At 41.6% G+C, this 23,755-nt stretch overlaps 1 protein-coding gene across 1 annotated transcript in view; it reads left to right on the top strand.

Annotated features, from left to right (window-relative positions):
* The first annotated feature begins 467 nt into the window (after positions 1-467).
* PTK2B (protein tyrosine kinase 2 beta) overlaps positions 468-23,755 on the top strand; it is a 174,659-nt gene continuing 151,371 nt past the window's right edge. Inside the window, exon 1 of the mRNA XM_036750697.1 lies at positions 468-609. The gene's annotated coding sequence lies outside the window, so the exon portion shown is untranslated. The remainder of the gene's footprint in view (positions 610-23,755) is intronic.

The following is a 23,755-nucleotide window of genomic DNA, read 5'->3' as shown; positions in this document are numbered from 1 at the left end:
CTAGTTCTTCTTGTTTCCACTACATCCTGCTGATGTTAAAAGAAGGGGGTTGGGGCTTGGAAGAGGGCAGAATTTTGCCTGCCTGGTGAAGGGGAGAGGGGAAACTGCCACCACAGGGGTCTCCAAAGAGCACTGGACTGGGAGGGAGCCGGGGTACCTAAGTTCAAACATGAATGTTTCTTACCCATGTGACTGTGGGTAAATCATTTAGCTGTTCAGTGCTTCAGTTTCATTATTTGAAAGTAGGGACTAGATGGTCTGTGAGGTTCTTTCCAGCTCCGAATCTATGGTCTTATGGAGAAACTCCAGCACAGTGATGAGTGGGGGTGGGAGGGCTTAGAATCCAGAAGTCCTGCATTCCAGGCCCCTGATTTGAAGTATAAAGCTTGGCTATCGCCTGAACCCAATTTGGAAAGTGGGTTTTCCAGAGGTCGGAAGTGTGGAGCAGAGGAATAGGGGATAGCATGGCGAGAGCTAGGGGGCCCAACTCATGACGGCAGAAAACTTCAGTTTCCCCTCCTTTTGAATGAGCGGCTAAGGCAGAATTTCCCTTCAGGTCGCCGTTAGCAACTCCGGGATTCGAAAGCAGCTTCTATTTCAGAGTTTATGGTAAGTGGCTGGTGCAGGCACACACTCACACACACACACAAACACATACAACACACCCAGCCCTTTAAGGAAGTGGGTAGCAGAGAAGCGGGGTGTGGTTAGCAACTCAGAGGAGGAAAGGGGGGGGCGGGGGGAAACCTGTCAGCCCTCCTCTCACTCTGCACAGGCAGCTACCGGCTGAAGGCAACTCACCGCTCAGCCCCTTACCTGTCCTGCGTAGCATCTCCCACCTTACCAACTCCAGCTCAGGGGAGACCCCCAGAAGAACCAGACTCTTTGCCACTTCTTCCTTCCACGTGAGTCTCCCCTCTCTCAATTCCAGTGGGTGAGGGTGGGGGGCGCGGTTGGGTAAAGTTGTCGGCTTTCCCTCAGTGGAATGGTCTGGCCTGTGGCTCTGGTTACCTGGACGGGACTGGGGAGGGGTGTAGTGCAGAGGAACTGGGAGTTGCGAGGAGGAGGAGGAGGATCAGGAATTCATAACCGAAAGGTACTGGGTGTGTGCGTCTGGGGCGAGGGTATGTGTATGTGTGTGCCTGGGTGCGCCCGAGGTGTGTTCAGCAAGGGAAAGGTGAACCTATTTTGAGATGTGAGTTGAGACCGTGGGGTTGGATATCTTTTTGGTCCACTTCACACACTTGGAAGGAGAAAAAAGGTTATATATAGATGAAGGCTCAGAGACCCCCATGGGTCTTTAGAAGTTAGGTTTGAGAGATGGTTAAACCCAGTCAGGGTCTTTCACTGCTCAGCCTCAGTTCCATCTCAACAGCTTCTCTAAACATCAATGCTCCTTTTTTTCTATCCCTCTGGTTTTCTTTAAAAGCCTTCTAGCTATATTTTCTCCCTCCTTTCCACCTCCACCCCTCACATCCTCCACCCCCATATCTTCCAGTCCCTAGTTGCTTGTTGTCTTTTGACAGGGAACATTATGAACATGGTATCACAAAGCAGGTGGTATCTATGGGGCTTGATCTCTTTGGTGGGGGACAAAGTTAACATCTTCTAGGCCAATACTTTTCTTAAACTCATTCCTTCTGGTAGCTACTAAAGGGTTAAGTTCTGTGCTCCTGTCTCTTCTGGCTGTCAGGCTGTGCGTGGGCAAAGCCCAGGGCTGCAGCCTCCTGGTGGGTGAATGCAGAACATATGGGTGATATTCCATGCCCACCGAATTCTACCACCTGCCCTAGCCCTCCATCACATGATATGAAGATTTCTTACCTCCTGGTCTCTCTCAGAGAGAGGATGGGGATTTGACACACCTGGGCTCCCTCCAGGTGCTGGAGTGCAGGCTGTAGCCAGAAGGATGGCACACAATGCATACTGGGTCAGCATTAGGATGTGGATATAACATTTGTTGTCTCCTAGACCAGAGGGGTGATGGCTTAAAAAAAAGGTTATGCTCAAGTCAGTGAGTTTAGGGGGAACGGAGAGCTTGCACCCCTTCTGACTTCTCAACAAGGCCAAGAAGACTATTCTGATCTAGAAGCCAGAACTAAGACATTTTGCTGTTAATGCTTTAATCAGGGCATACAGATAATACTTAAGGCTCTAGTTTAGGTTGAAGGATCAGAGGGTCAAAGCTACAGAACTAGAGGGGACATATAGTAGCTATTTAGGCCAAACCTTTCATTTCACAGATGAGAAAAATGAGGCCCAGAGATGTTCAGTGACTTGCCCGAGGTAACATAGACTTCTTCCCCTGCTACTCCTAATGTAGCGGTGCTGGGCATTTTGCACCAGTCCCCAAATTTCCCAGGTACACTACTGGCTCTAAGAATAGCTGTGGATGTTATACAGACAGGGCAGCTAATGTGGGCAATGCTCAGTTCAAGGAGAGAGATTCCAGGAGACAGATCTCTGGTTTGAGAATCAATTCTCCTCAGTTCTTCTTTAAGCTAGATCCTTGATTTTCCATATGAACTTTGACAAGATACCTCCCTGGACTGGACTTCAGTTTACTCATGTAAACTATTGAGAGGATCCTTTAGGGTTGAAAAGAAGATCATAGAATGATGGCCTTATAGAGTATCATGGCAACACCTTGGTCCTATCTCCCAGGGAGGGGATGACTAAGATATTAAGTAGCCAGGAAGTACTTGGAGTTCCTTAAATACAATTTATACTTATCTTTCAGAGGTACTAGGTACAAGGAAAACATATTACAGTATTACTGTGCCTCTGTGAGTGGTGGGCTGAAACTTGACTGAGAACAGGGTATGTTACGTTGAAATCTGGATGCAAGAATTCTTTTTCTCTCTCTTGGTCTGCTTTAGTTCAAAATATTCGTCCCAGTCTTGTTTTGGAGGGGATTAGGTATAGGTGGGACCAGCAGAAGGGAAGGTGAAGCTCATATTGGAAGAAGGTAGAGACAGTGCTTAGTTTTACAGAGGTGAATGTACCTTGTGGAGCTGTTCTTAATTTTGGATATATGACTTGTGGTCCAGTACTAAAGGCTTTGCGTTTATACATACTGAGCTCAATCTTGGAGGCGGCCCTTCATATGAGAATTCCTTGGCTCATCTTGCCCTCAGCTATATTTGAGTCTTGGAAATCTTCAAACATAAAGTATGTCTTGTGTAGATTTCCACAAATGTAGGTAAAAGAAAAACTTTTATACAAGCACTCAAGGTAATGATGCATATCAAGGACAGGACAGTCTTTATTTCACTCCACAGTAAATATGGAAAACACATCAAGGATGTACAATAATATGTAAACAATCAATGCAATTATTCCTGTCTCATTAGTGAATTCCAATTTTCTGCTAGGGCCTTATATAGTTCCCCCAACATATAATGCTACCCTATGCCTTGGGCTCTCCTTGGAAAGGAAGTAAACTTGGGGTTCCTAGAGAGGCAAATCCCTAGCATTTTGGTAAATTCTGTTTGCTTCAGAGATAAGTATCACCCTCCAGTCTTATGGTATGATTAAAAGCTATGATTCTGATTCTCTATGGGATGTTTTTTAGGGGTAAACTTGGGAAGGGTCTATTGATCCTATAAGGGGAGCCAGAAGAAGTTAAACATCATGTAAAGTCATGTTTGTCTCTGGGGTTTTCCTTTCTATGAGGTTGCTGTTGTTTTTCAGTTGTTTTAGTCATGTTCATCTCTTCATGACTACATTTGGGGTTTTCTTGGCAAAGACAGTGGAGTTCTTTGTCATTTCCTTTTCAAGCTCATTTTACAGATGAGGAAACTGAGGCAAATAGAGTTAAGTGACTTGTCCAGGACTACACAGCAAGTACATGCCTGGGGCTGGATTTGAACTCAGGTCTTCCTGACTCCAGGCTTGGCATTCTATACACTGTGAAACCTAGCTAATAAGTTAAAGAATTGTACCTCTAAGTACTCTACCATCGCTGCCCTTTGTAAAGGTGCCATACATAGCTAAGAAATATTTATATTCCTTTCTAATCCCATTTAGTAATCACCACAGAGCTACTATGTCTAACTTTTATAAAATTCTATTCATGTCCTTAGTAGTTTTATAATTTTATTTTTGTTAATTTTGTCTAGGTCTGAAAGGGGCATGGTAAGGTCCCCAACTACTATAGTTTTGTTGTCTATTTCTCCCTGTAGTTCAATTAGTTTTTTCTTCAAGTACTTAGGTCTGTGCCATTCAGTGCCTATATATTAGGTATAGCTATTATTTCATTATTGATGATACATTTAAGCAAATATATTCTCTCTATTTATTTTAACCATCTCTATCTTTTACTATTGCCTTGTTTGAGATCATGATTGCTATACTTCTTGAAACAAAATGAATTCTATACCTCTCCTTCTGGGACTGAGAGGATTTTCTAGTGGCTATTACTGACATGGCTCCAGACAGAATGTGCTTTACTATTCTTCATATCTTTTTCTATCAGGAAATTCTTTCTGATGTCTACCCTCCTGACTTTGCAATGCAATTTGACATTGGTTTATTTGCTCATTTCTTCAACAAACATTTATCAAATAGCTTACTTTGTGGAAGGCATGGCGATTTAACTCTTATTCAGATGAGACAAAGAAGGAACATCCAAACTTCTGATCCTCAGCAGATTGGGGACACTATAACTCTTCTAGTATTTCATACCTTCATAATGGTGACTGTGGCTCCACCGTGTACTGTATTAGGTTTAACACATGAGTGGGCAACAAACATGAGATAAGAGAGAAGAGCCTTATGTGATCAACTCCATTTGTAGCTGAGCCAGTGCCACCTTTGAAAGTAGAAATGGATACCCCCAGAACCTGGGTTTTCCATGAAGGTTACAAGGTCATCTAATCTAAGCCTAGCCAGTCTACTGAGGGCTATGTCATGGCCACAAAGGGTGATTTGAAATCCAGAATGATTATTATCATTACTATTACTATTAACTGATAGTTATGTAATGCTTGAAGATTTATAAAGCATTTTACAAATACTAACTCATTTTATCCTCACAGCAATGCTTTGAGATATACTTTATTATTGTAGCTAGAATTTACTTCACTAATTTATCAATGAGAGAACTAAAACTAAGAATGGTTAAGTGACTTGTCCAGAGTCATATAGTAATTGTTTTGAAGCATGTCTTCCTAGCTCCGTCTGCCATTCCAGACATTACACTCTCAACTATTTATAAATAACGTAGGACTACTTGAGGTTGAAAATACAGAGCTAAACCAAGCTCAGTAGAAAGAGTACTGGTGAGTGCTGGCTCTGAAGTCAACAGGTTTTGTTCTTGGTCATTTCACTTGTATCTCTTTGTGACCCCATTTGGGATTTTCTTGTTAAAGATACTGGAGTGGTTTGCCATTTCCTTTTCCAGCTCATTTTAAAGATGAGGAAACTGAGGTAAACAGAGTTAAGTGACTTGCCCAGGGTCACACAGCTAGTAAGTGTCTGAGGCTGTATTTGAAGTCACAAAGATGAATCTTCCTGACTTCAAGCCTGGCACTCTTAAAACTGTGCCATCTAGCTGCCCAGGAGTCAGAGGACCTGGGTTCAAATTCCACCTCTGATGTTTATTACCTATTTGACCTTGGGCAAGCTACTTAACTTCCCTGAGCTTCAGTGTCCTTATCTATAAAATGAGGAGGTTGGACTAGATGGCCTCCATGGTCCCTTCCAGATAAATGATCTTTATTGGTCACATTGTGAAGTTTGAAAGGAGAAATTGTGTGTGTGTGTGTGTGTGTGTGTGTGTGTGTGTGTGACCAGTGGCTATGCTGGTATTCCCAGTTCTAGGACTAGAGGATCTGACAAGAAAAGGGAATAGATGATTAGAGACGTGAAGAGAAAGTGGAGTTTCTTCCTTTGAGGCTCACAATGTTCTGTTTCCACCAGAGGCTGTCCATTGTCCTTAGAGAAAAAATGGAGCATTGCTTATGCCCTTTCAAACTCAGTGGCCTACTGTTATTAGTAGTAATATCATGACTGATTCTCTTCTCCCCAAGCTCCGTCCTGTCCCCCTCACCCCAGTAAGGAGCTTTTCCCACTGATTGGAGCAATCCTTTGAAATGCCGCAGGCCAGAGAAGATGGTGGCTGTACCTTTGTGGTGTTGTTCTGGTGGCAGGCAGCTCTTAGGGAGAGGTCTGAGGGGGTGGAAGTGGGGGGTGGGGGAGCCTTTTGAGTCACTCAGCTGTTTCCCGTATAATTATTACTCAGATGGCAGTTTGATTAAGAGAACAGAGCCTTAATATCGCATGTTCACTATTTTTTTTTCTTCCAGACTATGTTATTTATTATTGACTATGGGACAGGGACATTCAGAGGAGGGAATGTTTCTTGGGTTTTGGAAAAGGGAGGCAGTGTGGTGAAGTAGAATAGGGTAGTGGCTTGGGTTTAAATCCTGGCCTTGCTACTCTCTACCTTGGGGATGTCACTTAATATGCCTAGGTCTCAGTTTCCCCAAGTATACAATAAGGGAGGGGGGATTGGACCAGATGGTCCAGAAGATCTTTGCCAGCTCTAAATCTGCTTTCCTTTGCCTCCAAGTCACCTTGTAGCAAAATGGGATTATGGGAGTTCACTGCTTTTTGGCTTCCTGAGTCTTCTCTAGCTTGTCTTTTTTTCTCACATGAACCCCTTGCATTGCTGTTACCACCAACCTGCAAACTGTGGGAAGATCCTCTCTCCCTTTTTTACCCCAGGATTCTGGTCACTGGACTCCACATGACTTACCTTCTATTCCCCACTGTCCCTCCCTCCTCCCTTTCTCCACCCCACCCCCTTTTCTTTTCCCCTTCTGTGTAGACAATGGCAAAATGGCGAGCAATTTTACTGAGAATGGTGAGGGGTTGTTAGGTATAAACATGTTTGCTACTTACAGAATGTATTCCCAGTTGAATGTAACCTCTTTGAGGACAGTGACTCTCTCCTTTTTGTATTTGTATCTTTGTCATCTAATACACGACCTGACTTAATAAATGCTTTTTTGAATGAATGAATGAAGAATTCTGATTCTGTTCCGCCTTCTGTCATGTGTCTCTCTGAGCTATTTGCAGGCATGTTCTCTTGAATATTCCTACTTTTAATCAGTCAACAAGCACATATCAAGTGTCTGCTATGTTGCAGCCATTATGCTAGACTAAGGATACAAAACCAAAATGAAACAATCACTACCTGCCAGGGGCTTATCTTCTAATGGAGGGACCATCATTTGTACTATTTTGCTACCCGCCCAAATCCTACCCATTCTTTAAGGCCCAGACGGCCCACTAATAGTATCTAGGGCTAGAAGGGACCCCAGACCAACTAATCCAAGTCCTTCACTTTACAGATGAGGAAACTGAGGATCAAGGAAGTTAAGTGACTTGCCCAACGTCATACAGGTAGTAAGCGTGAGAGGCAGTATTTGAACCCAGGCCTTCTGTCTCTGGAGCTAGTGCTCTTTCCACTCTAAGCCCTAAACCACCCCTACCTCCCTTCCTGGCTCATTCTAGCAGCATCTAGCTTAAAGGAACCTTCTTCTAGACTCTTAGAAGCTTTGGTCCTTGGCAAGTTCATTTAATCTCTCTTTACCCCAGTCTCACCTGTGAAATGGGGACAATAATATTTGCATTATTTTCCCCACAGGGTTGTTGTAAGGCTCATATGAGATAATATATCTAAGGCATTTTGCAAACTTAAAAGGGCTCTGTCAGCTTCTATGAATCTCAGTTATTGTCATTAATAAGAATGGTTACTATTTTTCTTGCTCCTACTCCTTGTTCTCAAGTCTCAGTTAATGTCAGTTGCCTCCACCATTGGTGTTTTGAGCTCTCAATACTCTTTTGGTTCCTAACTTTGTGGGTTTGGAGCCTTTGATCTCTAGAGAGCTTCTATTTGGGTATCTATTACTTAGTAGCCTTGGTAGAGGCTTGGAACTTAATAGTTTTCAAAGCAACCTTTAAAGTTCTTCCTCAAGGTTTACACAGAGTTGAAATCTCTCCAATTTAGGGAAGAAGGGGGTATCTCATCAGAGCCTAATCCCTAATTTCCTTCAAGGCTTGGATGAACTGACTCTGCCAACTGTGGATTTTCCTTTATTCTCACAGTGGTCCGGCTCCTCCGCTTCCCCTCCCCCATATTACTTTGCATTTTCTTTTTATATATTTCCTATTTTTGTGTGTATGTATGAACTATATAAAAAGGAAACACAACATAGTACAAAGTATATATGTACGTATACACTTAGTAGTATATATGTTTATGTACTATCAAAATATATATACATATTACAATATAACATATGGAGAATGACTCTCTCTCTCCACACACAAACACACACACACATCACAGTTGTCCAGCTCCTCCACTTCCCCTCTCCCATATTACTTTGCATTTTCTTTTTATATATTTCCTATTTTTATATGTATGTATGAACTATTTAAAAAGAAACATATATATATTACGAAGTATATATACATATACACTTTGTAGGATATTTGTATATGTACTCTATATATATTATGAAGTATATATACAAATTACAATATAACATATGGAGAAAGAATGACTCTCTCTCTCTACACATACACACACACATACACACATAGAGTTTTTACCATAAGTGAACCATTCCTCAGACCTTCCCCTACCCTGGAGGGGTGGCCCTTCCTCCTCTAGAGCACACACATGGGTATGTCTATATACATACATACATACATACATACATATATACATATATATACATGTTTGTGTATGTATATGCACACACATACCTACACACATATACACGCTTCTTGAGGTCAGAGTTTCTGTCTTCCTATCTCAAGTATCACACGAAGGTTAGATTCTTAACTAAGTGCTTTTGAGGGGGACTAAATGAATGAATGAATAACCTTTTGACCTTCTGGCCAGGCTTCTAGCTCAAAGTAGTTACTTCAGTTGATCAACTTTGCAAAGAAAAGATATGGAATCATTAACTATGTCAGTAGAAGCAGTGCATTTTATAGAGCACTGGGCCTAGAGCCAGAAGACCTGAGTTCAATACTGCCTCAGACATTTACTACCTGTATGACCCTGGGCAAGTCACTTAATCTCTGTCTGCCTTATTTTCCTCATCTGTAAAACTGAGATCATAATAATACCTACTTTACGGGGTTGTCATAAAAATCAAATGAGATAATATTTGTAAAACACTTAGCATAGTGCCAGGCATGGAGTAGATGCTTTATGAATTCTTGTTCACTGACCATTCCCTTTATTCTTTCCCCCATGTGGGGTGGTGGAACAGACACTAAAATTTTTCCTTTCCTCCACCTCCATTTGGATTGTGAGTTCCTTGAAGGCAGGGACTGTCTTTTGCCTCTTTTTGTATCCCCAGCACTTATCATAGTGCCTGGCACATAGTAGGAACTTAATAAACATTTATTGACTGACTCCATCTTTTTTGACATTGTGTATGTAATTGTCCCCATCAGACCATTTCTTTGGGTTAATCAACCATTGTTGCCAAGGAGACCCTGTTAAAGTGCAGGTACAGTGAAGCCAGAGGTTCAAAAAATTGTGGTATAATTCAGGCAGCAAAGGATTCTGCCATCGACCAAGTAGAGCCCGGAAGATCATTTGTTAGTAGTTAACCTTGGGGCTCTGGCAGTTCTCAGCTCTGTCATCTTTCTCCACCTCCTCCTCTAGCTCTTTATTATGCAGATTGAAGGAAATGGAGTTCAAGAGTAGCCATGACTCATAACAGGGTCACACAAGATCTCCCTGGTGAAACTGGCATTGGGATTCAGAGACCTGAGGTTTCATTCTGTTTTTTGTTTCCTGTATTTCTCTGGAGTTTCTGGCTGAACCTTAGAGGTTAGACAGGATGTTAAGATTCCAGTAGAAAGGTTGGCACAGCCAGAAATAGGATTCCCAGTCACTTTTTTGCCATTGACTTTCTGTGAAATATTCTTAAGAGGTTGATTCCTAGTCTTTTGGCAAAGCAGAACAAAAACAATAATGATCACGGATACACACACACACACATACATATACACATATGTGTGTGTATATGGATGTATGTATATATATTATGTATATGTATTTATCACTTTTAAGTATATAAGGCAATTCATATACACTATCTCATTTGGTACCCCACAATGGCTTTGTGAAATAATCAATAGTAAAACCTGTAGGTTTTACCATTTCCATTTTACAGATGAGGAAACTGAGGCTCAGAGCAATCAAACAGCTAGTATTGGAGGAGGAAGGATTCAAACCTGGGTTTCTCTTGGCTCTAGTTTCAGGATTTGTCACACTAAATGAGGGGAGGGTGAGGAGAGAGAAACTGAGACTAGGTGATTTTCTTTCTACCTCTAAAGTACTTTGATTTTTTTGTTTCAATTCAATTTGACAGGTATTTATTTAATGCCAAATATGTTCAAGGCCAAAGATCAGTGTGGCTTAGCAGCAGAGTGTGAGTCAGGGAGGCCTAGGTTTAAGTCTGGCCTCTGACATAAGCTGGCTGTGTGACTGCACAGGGGGCTCGCCACTCAGGAAACTTTCTTAGACTGTTGTTGTTGCTGTTGTCTGTCCTTTACTCTTGAAAAAGACCATGACATCAGGAAGGTGATGCCATGACCTGCAGTTGAATTGGATTTAAGTGAGGCAGAGCTGTGCAAAGTCACCAGCCTCACTTTCTCCTCTGGAGCCTTCTGGGTCTAGTGGCCAGATATAGATCAGGACAACTGGAGATGGCCCTACAAGACTACAACTTGTAGAGAAGGTACCAGTCTGCACTAGCAGAGAAAGGTCCTTGCCAGAAATTCCATTCGCTGATGAAATCTCAAGTCATTCCCTTCCCCCAAATGATTGAGGGTAGGTTCTGGTTTCTAGGAACATAAAGACAAATAATCCTATCCTTGCCTTCAAGGAACTTACTTCCTTTATGAGAGAATGTAAGAAAGTTATGGAGGGTGTGTTGTTTTGTATGAAAGAACTTTTGGATTTTTTAAAGGAAAGGAGTTATAGAAATAAAATATAACCTGAGCCTTAAAGCCAGGTTACTTGTAGAAATAAACCTGTTTGAGGAGCAGGGTGCCGTTGGAGAGAGCAGGAGAGAGAAGAGAGCCAGGCTCTTCTAGTCTCTTTGGTTTCTCTAGTCACTTTGGATGCTTCTCACTTCTGGCTTTGAGAAAGAAGATCACTTCAGGTTGGTGAAGGAAAAATGGGACTCTGGGAAGAAACTGACATGAGAGGAACTAGCATCTCCATCATGTCTCTATCCCCAGATCGCTGCACTAAAGACTTGGAGATGTAGAATGTGTCTCTTGATTGAATTGAGCTACTTCACTCCCAATGGGAGAGCTCCTTCACTCTCTGTTGTCTGGTACATATTTTCCTATGTATGCTTTCTCTGATATCTGATTTGCTATTGACTTGGGTAAATGCATTTCTTGGTTACCTACTATATGTATTCATTATGGAACTAATATTTAGTGGGAATGGAGCTTGGGTATAAAGCTTGGGGTCCTGCTTCCTAATGAACAGTGGTCAAAAGTTTAATTTGAATCTGAAAACCACATCCCCTAGACTGATAATATTTAAGGGAGCAGATAAATATAATTCTAGCCCGGTATCCTCTTTCTCTGAGGAGAGCAGCGTGGCTAGACTTCTGGCCCCAATCTCTTGCTTCTCCTCTTGGCAAGAAATAAAATCTCCCCACCTTTGGAGAAGGTTGGGGGTGGGGAGACACTAGAGGTGTCTACTCTGCCTCCCTTTGAGCCACAGAACAACACCCTATGCTATATGTGGGGAGATAGTCCTTGCTACAAAAATATTCTGTGATAAATGTTTCAGAGTAACCCACAATGTGGAAGATATGGAAGGTATAGACTATGCCCTTGGAGAGCTGACATGTTTAGGAGATAAACACCAATTTAAAACATTTTCTTGATAATAAATTGTTGAATCTGTGATTTGGGGGGGGTTGAAATATGTCTACTGCCTGATTTAGGGGCATGAAGAAGAGTTTGAGTCACCATTTTCTACTTTCAGCTGACTAGATACCTCAGAGAAGGATGCTGAGGTCACTACTGATATAATATAGGGTTTGTGGGGGGTGGTAGGAAAGATTGTCTAGGATTGTTATTTGAGATATTATCCTCTACTTCCTCCTTCCCATCTTGCTCTCCTTTTCTCTGTTCTTGGTTATGAAGAAGTCTTCCTCCACATAATCCACATTTCAGTTTTGTTTCCTCTGTGCCATCCTATCTTTGCCACATTTGCATTGAAAGTCAGTGTTTGTGGTCTCCAACAGGAAGATGATCTGGGGCATTTAGGGTAGTGTAAGCTTAGTGAGTCAGTCAAAATATGGCAGCATAATGAATGAATGGTGATAATTCTGCTGTGCCTCGTCCTGGCTAGAACATATCTGGAGTATTAGATTCAATTCTGGGTACCATATTTTAGGAAGAACATTAGAGATGAGATGAAAAGAGAGTATCTTTAGGAGGGCAACGAGGATGGTGGAGTGCCTTGAAAGAAGGCCATATGCAATGCAAGAATGCAGAAGGAACTGGGAATGACTAGCCCACAGGAGAAAAAAGATACAGGGAAAAGACCTTCGACTTGTTGTATTGGAACCCAGAGGGAACAGTTAGGGACAATGAGGGGAAACTGCAAAGCCCAAATTTGGGCATGATGAAGAAAGAAAATTAGACCTATCCCTAAGTAGGATTGGCTGCCTTGGGAGCCAGTAGCTTCTCCCACGTTGGAGAACTTCAAGCAAAGGCTGGGTGGCTACTTGTTGGACAGAGGGGATTTCTGTTCAGGTGCGGGTTGGAATGGATGACTTCTAAGGTTCTTCTAACTCTGAAATGATGTGATTATGTTGGTTCATTTAACTCTGTGAGATGGGCTCCCAACACTCCGAATGGTCAGGCCTCCTCATTTTTTTTTCTATTTTCCATGTACCTCTTCAGAGCTAATGAGAGCTACTATGGAGATGACTTCTACTACATGTACAGCTTTAGTTCAGAACTCGCTCCCAAACTCCACTCTTGTAATTTCAGTAACAAGTGGAGCAACAACAGCCAGCATTTGTTTGGTGCTTTAAGGTTTGCAAAGCACTATACAGATGGTTTATGGCTATTGGGAAATGGCGCTATTATTATCCCCATTTTACAGACGAGGAAACTGAGGCTGCCCGGGGTCACCTGGTGTCTGGCAGGATTTGAACGCCAACAGTCAACGCACTGTTCCACCCAATTGCCTTAAATAGCTTGTCTTTCAAATGCCTGACATTTCTATCCAAGTGTCTGATCATCCCCTCAAATTCAACCTGTCTGAAAACCAGCTCAGCATCTTGACTGCACTCTGCCCCAGGCCTGACTTCCTTAGCTGAGTCATCCGGAGTCAAAATGCCAGTTTCTTTCAGTGTTTCCCCTAGCTCACTGTCCACAGCCAATCAATCACTAAAGATTGCAGACTCTTTTTTTAAATAATGTATTCGTCCATCTCTTCTTTCCCTATTTCCATCCACACACTCCTAGATTAGACCCTTATTTCAAATGTCTCTGGTCTTTCTGCCTCCAGTTTCCTCCATCTCAAATTCATCCTGTACTTAGGAACTCCAACAGATTTGGGATCTCATCGATGGGGGTTTCCCTCCAACAGTGTTGATCACAGCCCATCTATGCCTGCCCATCCTGTGCAACCCTTGTCCATGCCTTATACCCTCATTTCTCACATGGGATCCACCCAATATGCTGGGGACTTTTCCAGGTTTGTTTTGATCTTGTAAGGGTACCAGTGGAACATGTGACCTCCCCATTGGTTACCCTCACCATATGTTATTTTGGTTTTTGTTACACTGCTTACTCTTACCATATGACCAGCCCTTTTTATTCTTCCCACAAAGGTTTCTTTGATGATATCTTTTACTTCACTTCTTGTTTGGAATGCGTTGCCACCTGCTTACATCAGCCCTGAACCTTTCCATTGCCCTCTGGGTGATTTCTCATTCAGTTCTCTGGTGATTCTAATGTTCCTTGACTTGTAGTAGCCATACAACATCCCAAGAAGAATATTAGTATCAAAAAGAAGGACCTTTGTTTCAGGGAGAAGTTTCGAGTCATTAGAGGAACTTTTTCTACTTTCCCCAAAGCAATCCAGTCCATTTTCCTCCTTCTGTTTAATTCTGGGTCCAACTCACCGTCCATTTTCAGAGTCTGTCCAAGATACGAATACCGATGTGAGAGCTTGAAAATGCTCCATCCAGCTTTTTCTTGTCGCTCCTCTGCTCTAAAACCTTCACTGGGGCCTCACCATTTGTAGGATGAAATCCAATTTTCCTTTATCCCTATAATCCCTACAAAAGCCCCTACAATTTTCCTTTTTTCTACCTTTCCGGGCTTATCACTCCTAATCAGCCTACGTAAACCTTCTGCCCTAGCCGGCTTTGTCTACTTACCATCCCCTGAACATGACTTGGACATTCTTACCTCAACCAATTAACAAGCACTTAATGAGGGTCTACTAGGCTAGAAGGCACAGTAGCTAAATCTCTGGACTTGGAATCAGGAAGACCTGAGTTCAAATGTGACCACTGTCTGCCTCAGTTATTTCATCTGTAAAATGGATATTATAGTAGCACCTACCTGCCATGATTGTTGTGATGAAATCAATGAGATAATATTCGTAAAGCACTTTGTAAACCTTAAAGCACTATATAAATGCTTACCATTATTATTATTATTATTACTATGTTGCAGTGACTATTAAAGGCTGGAGATACTTAGACAAAATGGAACAATCCCTGTCTTCAAAGAACTTATATTCTATTTTTTAAAATTTCTTTATTTATTTTTAGTTTACCACACACGGTTCTACATAGTTTTGAGTTCCAGTTTTTCTCCCCTCCCTCCCCCCTCCCTCCCTAAGACGGCATGGAATCTCATATAACTGTCATGTATAACTTTGCATTGAATTAATTTATGCTCTAGTCAAGAAGAACTTATATTCTAATGGGAGAGCCATTGCTTGCACCGTTCTGCTACCTACCTACATCCCACCTACTCTTCAAGGCCTAACTTGAGCTATTCCGCTTCTGTGAGGCCTTCCAGACCCATTCTGACCCAATGTGGCCTCTCCTTTTGAACTCTTAAAGCATATATAGCCTGTAGCACCCTGGATTTCCCTGTTTTGTTAGTTAGTTTGTTTGTGTCCTGTCTCCCCAGCTAAAGTGGAATGTCCTCATGCGCAGGGACTGTGTCAAGCAGTAACTAATTGCTTGACACCTCTGGCCTGTGTCATGCTTGGCCCTCGGCTGATAGGGGACAAGCAGCTCTTTTTTTCCCATCTAACTCCCTGAAGTGCTGAGAAAGTGTGATTTAATGTTTTATAAATAGTCACGCGCTACTCACCCAGTCCAGACACTGCCTTCCTCATTCCCCAGACTTAGTCACCTGAGCTAGTTTGTGGAAGTGGAAGATCAGGGATTAGAATCCAGGTCTCCTGCCTGGAGTTAGCTCCAGCTTTGCTTTCCCCTTGGCTCTACTGCCCTTCAAAGAAAGCAGCAATTTAGATAATAAAAGTCTGAGGGAAGGAACCAGTGATTCGTGGCCTTGACCTCAAGGATCAAGCCACTCATTTACTCCCATTAATCCTGCTGAGTCCTCTTTCCTTTCCCTTCTGTCAGTCTTCCATAATACCTGCTGCCTGGCGAGTCTGGGCTGGTCTGGAGAGCCAAGAAAAGTCAATAACGGGGTGGAGGTGGGGGAGAGAATCTCTGGGATGGGTAGTGACACACAGTTTGGGCACTGGAGGAAGGGGGAGGGAATCAGTCCCAGGGTTTGATTTTTTCCATGACTTGGACTTTGTCCCAACAGTTAGAGAAGATACCGGTGGTGATAGTTGTTGTTTGGTGAGTGGACTTTGAGCTTGATTTCTACTCTCCCTGATTCAGTTAACTCTTTCATCCCTGTAGTGCCATAGGGAGGTTCATGGCCCCAATACCACTCCTTTCCAAACTGCTTACTGCCCCCTTTATCCATCTATTCCTAGTCCACCTTTAAGCCTCATTATCTTCCTCTCCAAACCTATCTTTACTCCTGATTTCATTGTCTTTGTTGTTAGATAGTCACTTTCAGTCCAACTCTTTGTGACCCCTTTTGGGATTTTCTTGGCAAAGATACCAGAGTGGCTTGCCATTTCATTCTCCAGCTCATTTTACACACAAGGAAACTGAGGCAAGCAGGATTAAGTGACTCGCCCAGGGTCACACAACCAGTAAGTGTCTGAGGCTGAATTTGAACTCAGGTCTTCCTGACTCCAGGCCTGGCCCACTATACACTGTACCACCTGGCTGCCCCTAGATAGCTTTGACTTCGTTGAAGTCTCCACTATTCTTGCTATCACCTAAGTTCCTGACGTAGAAGTCATTCTTGATCTTCTTCCTCTCCCTCACCCTCCAGGCCCAATCATTTGCCAAAGCTTGTTGCTTCTACTTCTGCAGGGTCTCTTGCATCCTTCCCTTTCTCTCCATTCAGGTTGCCACTACCCAGGGTCCTGTTGGAACCAGTTTGTTTATTGTATTCCCCTCAAACCCCCTTTGTTATATTTTCAGTGTGAGTCTTTATACCTCAGAAATCTGCAAACACTATAAATCCAGGCTTCATTTATCATTTTGTTGATTTTTTAGACAATAAAATGATGGGAAAATCTTAATAATGCAGATTAAACTTAAAAGTAAGTCTTAGGTACATTACCACCCCTACTCCCACCCCCACCCCCAAAAGCTGGTTGTTAAACATTTCTTGGCACACTCCTGCCACTACCTTAGTTCAGGCTCTCATTACCTTTGTCTTGGACTATTGCAATAATCTCCTAACCCCAATTGATGTCTACCTCACGTTTTTCCTCTCTCTAGTCCACCTTCCACACAGTGACCAAATTGATATTTTCGAACCATGCAGGTCTGATCATATCACTCCTCTGGTCAAGAAGTTTCAAGGGATCCCTATTACCTCTAGCATAAAATATAAACTTGTTGGCTTGGTATTTAAAGCCCTTCAGACTCTGGATCCAGCTTGTCTTTCCAGACAGATTGCACATCACTCCCCTTCATAGACTCAACCTTCTGGCTTAACTGCATTCCATCTCCCACCTTAGTTCGGTAGCTGTGTGAAACATCTAACCAAACTAGCCTCCCCTTTTTCTAGAGAGCCATCTCCCCAGACCTCCAAAGTTCCCATCTGAGATCCATTCACAAAGGGACCTTGAAAGGACTTCACTGCAGAAGTGGCCCTATGGTCAAACTGAAGGCAGCCATGGTACAATGAATTAAGCGTTGGACCTAGAGTTAGGATGACCTGAGTTCAAATTTATCCTTGGACACTTGGAAGCTGTATGATCCTGGCCATGTCACTCAACCTTGTTTGCCTCAGTTTCCTCAAGTAAAATGGGGATTAATAATAGTACCTAACTTTGCAGGGTTGTTGTGAGGATCAAATAAGATATTATTTTAAAGTGCTTAGCACAGTGCCTGGCACATAGTAAGTACTGACTATGTTAATTTTTATTCCCTTCCCTTCCCAAACCACAGTGGCTCAATTGGTGCAATAGCCTAGAGTGGTGATCAGGAATTATAGCAAAGTTCTGAGGCTCAGATGGAACCCAGAATGCTTTTTCTCTTCACTTCTACCTTTTAGAACCCCTAGCTCTCTTTGAGGCTCCACTCAAGGGTCACCCTTTGAGAAGCCTTTACTGTTTTCCCCAGTCCTTCCTCAAATTCCTTTGTATTTGTCTATTTTTCTATTTACCTATGTTTGTACATGTATTACCTAGTAGAATGTAAACTCCTTGAGGTCAAGGACCACTTATTTTTTGTCTTTGTAGTCCTATAACCATCCCAAGTATACATAGTATGTCTCAATAAATGCTTGTTGAATGGAATTGAATTTAGTGTACTCTGAGTATCCTCTGACACTTTACTCTCACTTTCAGCCTGATTGCCCCATTTTAATTAATTTATTTTTAGTTTTCAACATTCACTTCCACAAATTTTTAATTTTCTCTGCCTCCCTCCTCTCTCCCCTTCTCAAGACAGCATGCAATTTGATATAGGCTCTACATATACATTCTAATTAAACATATTTTCGCATTATGTATAGAAGAACTAGAATGAATGGGAAGAACCATGAGAAAGAAAAAACAAAACAAATCCAAAAAAGAAAGCAAATAGTCTGCTTTGATCTGCATTCAGACTCCATATTTCTTTCTTTGGATATGGATGGCATTTTTCATCATGAATCGTTTGAAGTTGTTTTACGTCCTTACATTGCTTAGAAGAGTTAAGTCAGTCATTGCACAATGTGACTGTTACTATGTATAATGTTCTCCTGCTTCTACTTACTTCACTCAATATCAGTTCATGAAAGTCTTTCCAGGTTTTTCTGAAGCCTGCCTGCTCATCATTTCTTATAGCACAATAGCATTCTGTTACATTCATGTACCACAACTTGTTCAGCCATTCCCCAATGGATGGGCATCCCCTAAATTTCCAGTTCTTGGCCACTACAAAAAGAGCTGCTATAAATATTTTTGTACATGTAGGTCCTTTTCCCATTTTTATACAGCCCTAGAAGTTGTATTGCTGGGTCAAAATTTTTAATAGCCCTTTGGGCATAGTTCCAAAAATTGCTCTCCAGAATAGTTAGATCAGCTCACAACTCTACCAACAATGATTACCCCATCTTGCTAAGCTGTCAGTTATTGTTTATAAGTTCATTATAAGGGATAGTGTGGTATAGTAATAAGGGTCAAGGGTCAGCAGACCTGAGCTATATGATGTGGAAACAAGACTTAGAAGAGGTAGGGTCAGGTAGCGACCTTCCTAGATGTAAAAATACTCTGGTCTCCCAGTCCTCCCATGCAAGGGCCATGGATTCTTTCCATGGGGTGGCCTTGAAGACCTTCTATTTTCTTACTTGTTCATAAGACGGCAGCATGACATAAATGCTTCAGTCTTGTGGCTAATTACTCTGCTAGTATAGAGCCAAAGCCATCCATATCCTCAAATGTTGGAAACCCTCCATAGGAGATTTGCTGAGAATACTCAAGGTCGCCTTCTAGATCTTTTCATGTTTTGTGGCTATTGGTACAGTGCTCAGTCAACAGTCACCAATTATTTATTAAGTGATTACTTTGTGTCAGGCAATGTGTTAAGGGCTGAGGGAAAATGAAAGGCAAAAATAGCTCCGGGCTTCAAGGAGCTCATGTTCTGATAAGGAGCACAACATGAAAATAACTATGCACATACAAGATGGGATGTTTTTCAGTCATGTCTGACTCTTCATGACCCCATTTGGGGTTTTCTTGGCAAAGATACTGGAGTAGTTTGCCATTTCCTTTTCCTGCCCATTTTACAGATGAGGAAACTGAGGCAAACAGGGTTTAGTGACTTGCCCAGGGTCACATAGCTAATGAGTGTCTGAGGCCAGATTTGAACTCTGGAACATGACTTCCTGATTTCCAGCCCAGTGCTCTATCCTGCACCACCTTGCTGCCTACATACAAGACATCTACAGCATAAATGGAAGCAAATCTCAGGGAAAATACACTAGTAGTTGGGGGTGGCAGTAAAGGAGGGGACAGAGAACACCTCCTGCAGAAGATAAGGTTTGGGCTGAGTCTTGAAGGAAGCCAGGGAAACCAAGAGGCAGAGGTGAGGGGAGAGAACATTCTAAGAATGGAAAACAACCAGCCCGTACAAATCACCAAGATGGGAGATGGAAAGTCATGTTTGAGGAATGGCAAGTTGGTATAGAGTACATGGAGGGCTGTGAAATATAAGAATATTGGAATGGTAGGAAGGTCTCAGGTTGTAAAGAGCTTTAAATGCTAAATTTATGATTTCATATTTTATCTTGGAGGTAATAGGGAGCCATTGGGGTTTCCTGAGTAGGGAACTGAGATAGTTAGATCTGTACTTTAGAAAAATCATGTATAGACGGACAGACAGATAGATAGATAATCCTTGATCACATCTCATGTACCACACCTCAAGCCAGTTATCAGTGGTAACTTGATCCAACACAAGACAAAACTATACTCAACAGGATAGAACTGCACCAAAAACTTCTAATTATATTTGATATTTAATTTGATAATTAATTTGATCTCTTTCCCCAGTCAACCAATCCTAACATACATATCCTTATCCTAAAATCTATCTTTTGTATCTAAAATCACATCGTTCTCAAAATCCCCATCTCTTTCTCTTATGGATTTCTCCTGTTAAGACCCTTCCCCAAATTTTCTCCTCTATACCTTTTACAATTTTTTCTTTTTAAAAAAATCCTGAAGCTTTTGTTTCCTTTGTATTACTGTCCTTTCCTAATGCCTCTACCTCATAGAATCCCTCCTTGTGACAAAGAAATATAGTTCAGCAAAAAAGACCCTAAGACGTTGGCCACATCTCACAACAAATGCCTTGTTCTGCACCTATAGACCACCACATACCTGCTGAGAAGGTGGAGGTATGTTTTATCATTAGCCTTCTAAAGCGAAGATAGGATCCTGGAGTTGATCAGAGTTCTGCTAGGGCCTTATTTCTTTGTTTTTTAATGTTGCTTTCCTTTGCTTTATTGTGGCCATTCTATTGCTTCTCCTCTTGGTTCTGGTTGCTTTACTTTGCTCCTGTTCCATTCCTATACCCATCCTAAGTTTCCCTATGGCTTGTTTCTTCTGAGATGTTTCTGGTTTGCTGTCATAGGGCATCACCAGGAGAATATTGGTATTAAAAAGCTGGACCTTTCTGGCAGTGATCAGCCTGAGACCCCTCACACCCTGTGGCTGACTACCAGTACAATACTAGCTAGGTATGAGATACCTTCCCTGCACAATCCTACTAGATCTCTTCCTTCTATTCATTTCTGGACCCAACTCACTGTCCCTCTATAGCACTGTCCAAGATACATGTTATAACCTGGGTAATTCTTCATGCACTTGGTTCTTTCTGCTTAGATTATTTGACCAGTCTCCTTCGAGTGACCAGGTCAATGAAAAAAGTTTTGTAGGACTCTGAGGCTGGAATCCAGCAGCACAATGTCATCCACAAACAGGAGCATGCATGGAATCTCTTTTCTCAATAGGAGGTCTCCCTTCTATTTGAACAGCCCTCTGCGATAATGATGAACACTGTTGGTGAATATCTATCTCCCTATTGGGTGCCTGACCTGATGGAAATATTCACAGGAAGTCACTTATGCCTGTGGTTGCAACTGTCACAGAATCTTGAGCTATCTTTACATGACTGCAGGAGACACTATGAATATTTTGGTCTATAGAGCAAATGTTTTATTTTTTTCCCTAATCAGCATAGAATAGATATAGTAGGATTTTGTAATTACAATGCCTTTCAGTCAGTTGTATGATTATGAAGATGTGATCGGAATCAGGAAATCAAAGGATTGTAAATTTAGAGCTAGAAGGAATCTTAGGGACCATCTAGTCCAATTCCTTTATTTTACAGATGAGAAAATGGAGGCTCTGAGATCACAGGATCATAGATCTAGAGTTGTAAGGGTCTTTAGAGTCCATCTAGTTCAACTCATTCATTTTACAGATGAGGAAACTGTGGACCAGGTTAAGTGATTTGCCTAAGATCACACAGGTAGTAAGTAGCAGAAACTGGTTGTGAACCACTGACTTCAAAAACAGTTATTTCTACTCTAAACAGAGTTATCATGGTAGCCTTATCTAGAACCAAATCATTCCCTGTTTCTTCTCAATCCTCTTTAAAAAAAATTCTCATGAGCTGGGAAGAGAGGTAGTATTTTTTTTTTACTTTTATCATTTTTATTTAATATTTTAGTTTTCAACACTGATTTCCACAAGATTTTGAATTACAAATTTTCTCCCCATTTCTACCCTCCCCCATTCCAAGATGGCATATATTCCGATTGCCTCGTTCCCCAGTCAGCCCTCCCTTCTGTCACCCCACTGCCCCCCCATCCCCTTTTCCCTTACTTTCTTGTAGGGCAGCATGGATTTCTATGCCCCATCCCCTATGTATCTTGTTTCGCAGCTGCATGCAGAAACAACTCTTTTTTGAGCATCTGCTTTTAAAAATTTGAGTTCTAAATTCTCTCCCCTCTTCCCTTCCCACCCATCCTCCCTAGGAAGGCAAGCAATTCAACATAGGTCACACATGTATCATTATGTAAAACACTTCCACAATACCCATGTTGTGAAAGGCTAACTATATTTCCTTCCATCCTATCCCATCTCCCTTTAGTCAATTTTCTCCCTTGACCCTGTCCCTTTTCAAAAGTGTTTGCTTTTGATTACTTCCTCCCCCTATCTGCCCCCACTTTTATCTCCTTCTCCTTACTTTCCTGTAGAGTAAGATACCCAATTGAGTGTGTATGTTATTCCCTCCTCAAGTCAAATCCGATGAGAGCAAGATTCACTCATTCCCCCTCACCTGCCCCCTTTTCCCTTCCAACAGAACTTCTTTTTCTTGCCACTTTTATGTGAGATAATTTACCCCATTTTATGTCTCACTTTCTCCCTCTCTCAATATATTCCTCTCTCATCTCTTAATTTAATTTAATTTTTTAGATATCATCCTTTCATATTCAACTCACCCTGTACCCTCTGTCTATATATATGTATATTCCCTTCAACTACCCTAATACTGAGAAAGGTCTCATGAATTACACACATCATCTTTCCACGTAGGAATGTAAACAAAACAGTTCAACTTTAGTAAGTCCCCTATGAATTCTCTTTCTTGTTTACCTTCTCATGCTTCTCTTGATTCTTGTATTTGAAAGTCAAATTTTCTATTCAGCTCTCATCTTTTCATTGAGAAATCTTGAAAGTCCTCTGTTTTGTTGAAAATCCATATTTTGCCTTGGAGCATTATACTCAGTTTTGCTGGGTAGATGATTCTTGGTTTTAATCCTACCTCCTTTGACCTCTGGAATATCATATTCCAAGCCCTTCGATCCCTTCATGTAGAAGCTGCTAGATCTTGTGTTATCCTGATTGTGTTTCCACAATATTCAAATTGTTTCTTTCTGGTTGCTTGCAGTATTTTCTCCTTGACCTGAAAACTCTGGAATATGGTGACAATATTCCTAGGAGTTTTCTTTTGGAGATCTTTTTCAAGAGGTGATCGGTGGATTCTTTCAATTTCTATTTTACCCTCTAGTTCTAGAATATCAGGGCAGTTTTCCTTGATAATTTCTTGAAAGATGATGTCTAGGCTCTTTTTTTGATCATAGCTTTCAGGTAGTCCAATAATTTTAAAATTATCTCTCCTGTATCTATTTTCCAGGTCAGTGGTTTTTCCAATGAGATATTTCACAATGTCTTCCATTTTTTCATTCCTTTGGTTCTGTTTTATAATATCTTGATTTCTCCTAAAATCACTAGCTTCCACTTGCTCCAATCCAATTTTTAAGGTGGTATTTTCTTCAGTGGTCTTTTGGACCTCCTTTTCCATTTGGCTAATTCTGCCTCTCAAGGTATTCTTTTCCTCATTGGCTTTTTGGAGCTCTTTTGCCATTTGAGTTAGTCTATTTTTTAAGCTGTTATTTTCTTCAGTATTTTTTTGGGTCTCCTGTAGCAAGTCATTGACTTGTTTTTCATGGTTTTGTCTCATCCTTCTCATTTCTTTTCCCAATTTTTCCTCTACTTCCCTTACTTGCTTTTCCAAATCCTTTTTGAACTCTTCCATGGCCTGAGACCAAT

The sequence above is a fragment of the Trichosurus vulpecula genome, chromosome 3, assembly GCF_011100635.1.
Source record: "Trichosurus vulpecula isolate mTriVul1 chromosome 3, mTriVul1.pri, whole genome shotgun sequence".
In the NCBI taxonomy this organism is placed as follows: domain Eukaryota; kingdom Metazoa; phylum Chordata; class Mammalia; order Diprotodontia; family Phalangeridae; genus Trichosurus; species Trichosurus vulpecula.
Note: the sequence above shows the minus strand (reverse complement) of the source record. Positions and strands in the feature narration are given on the sequence as shown.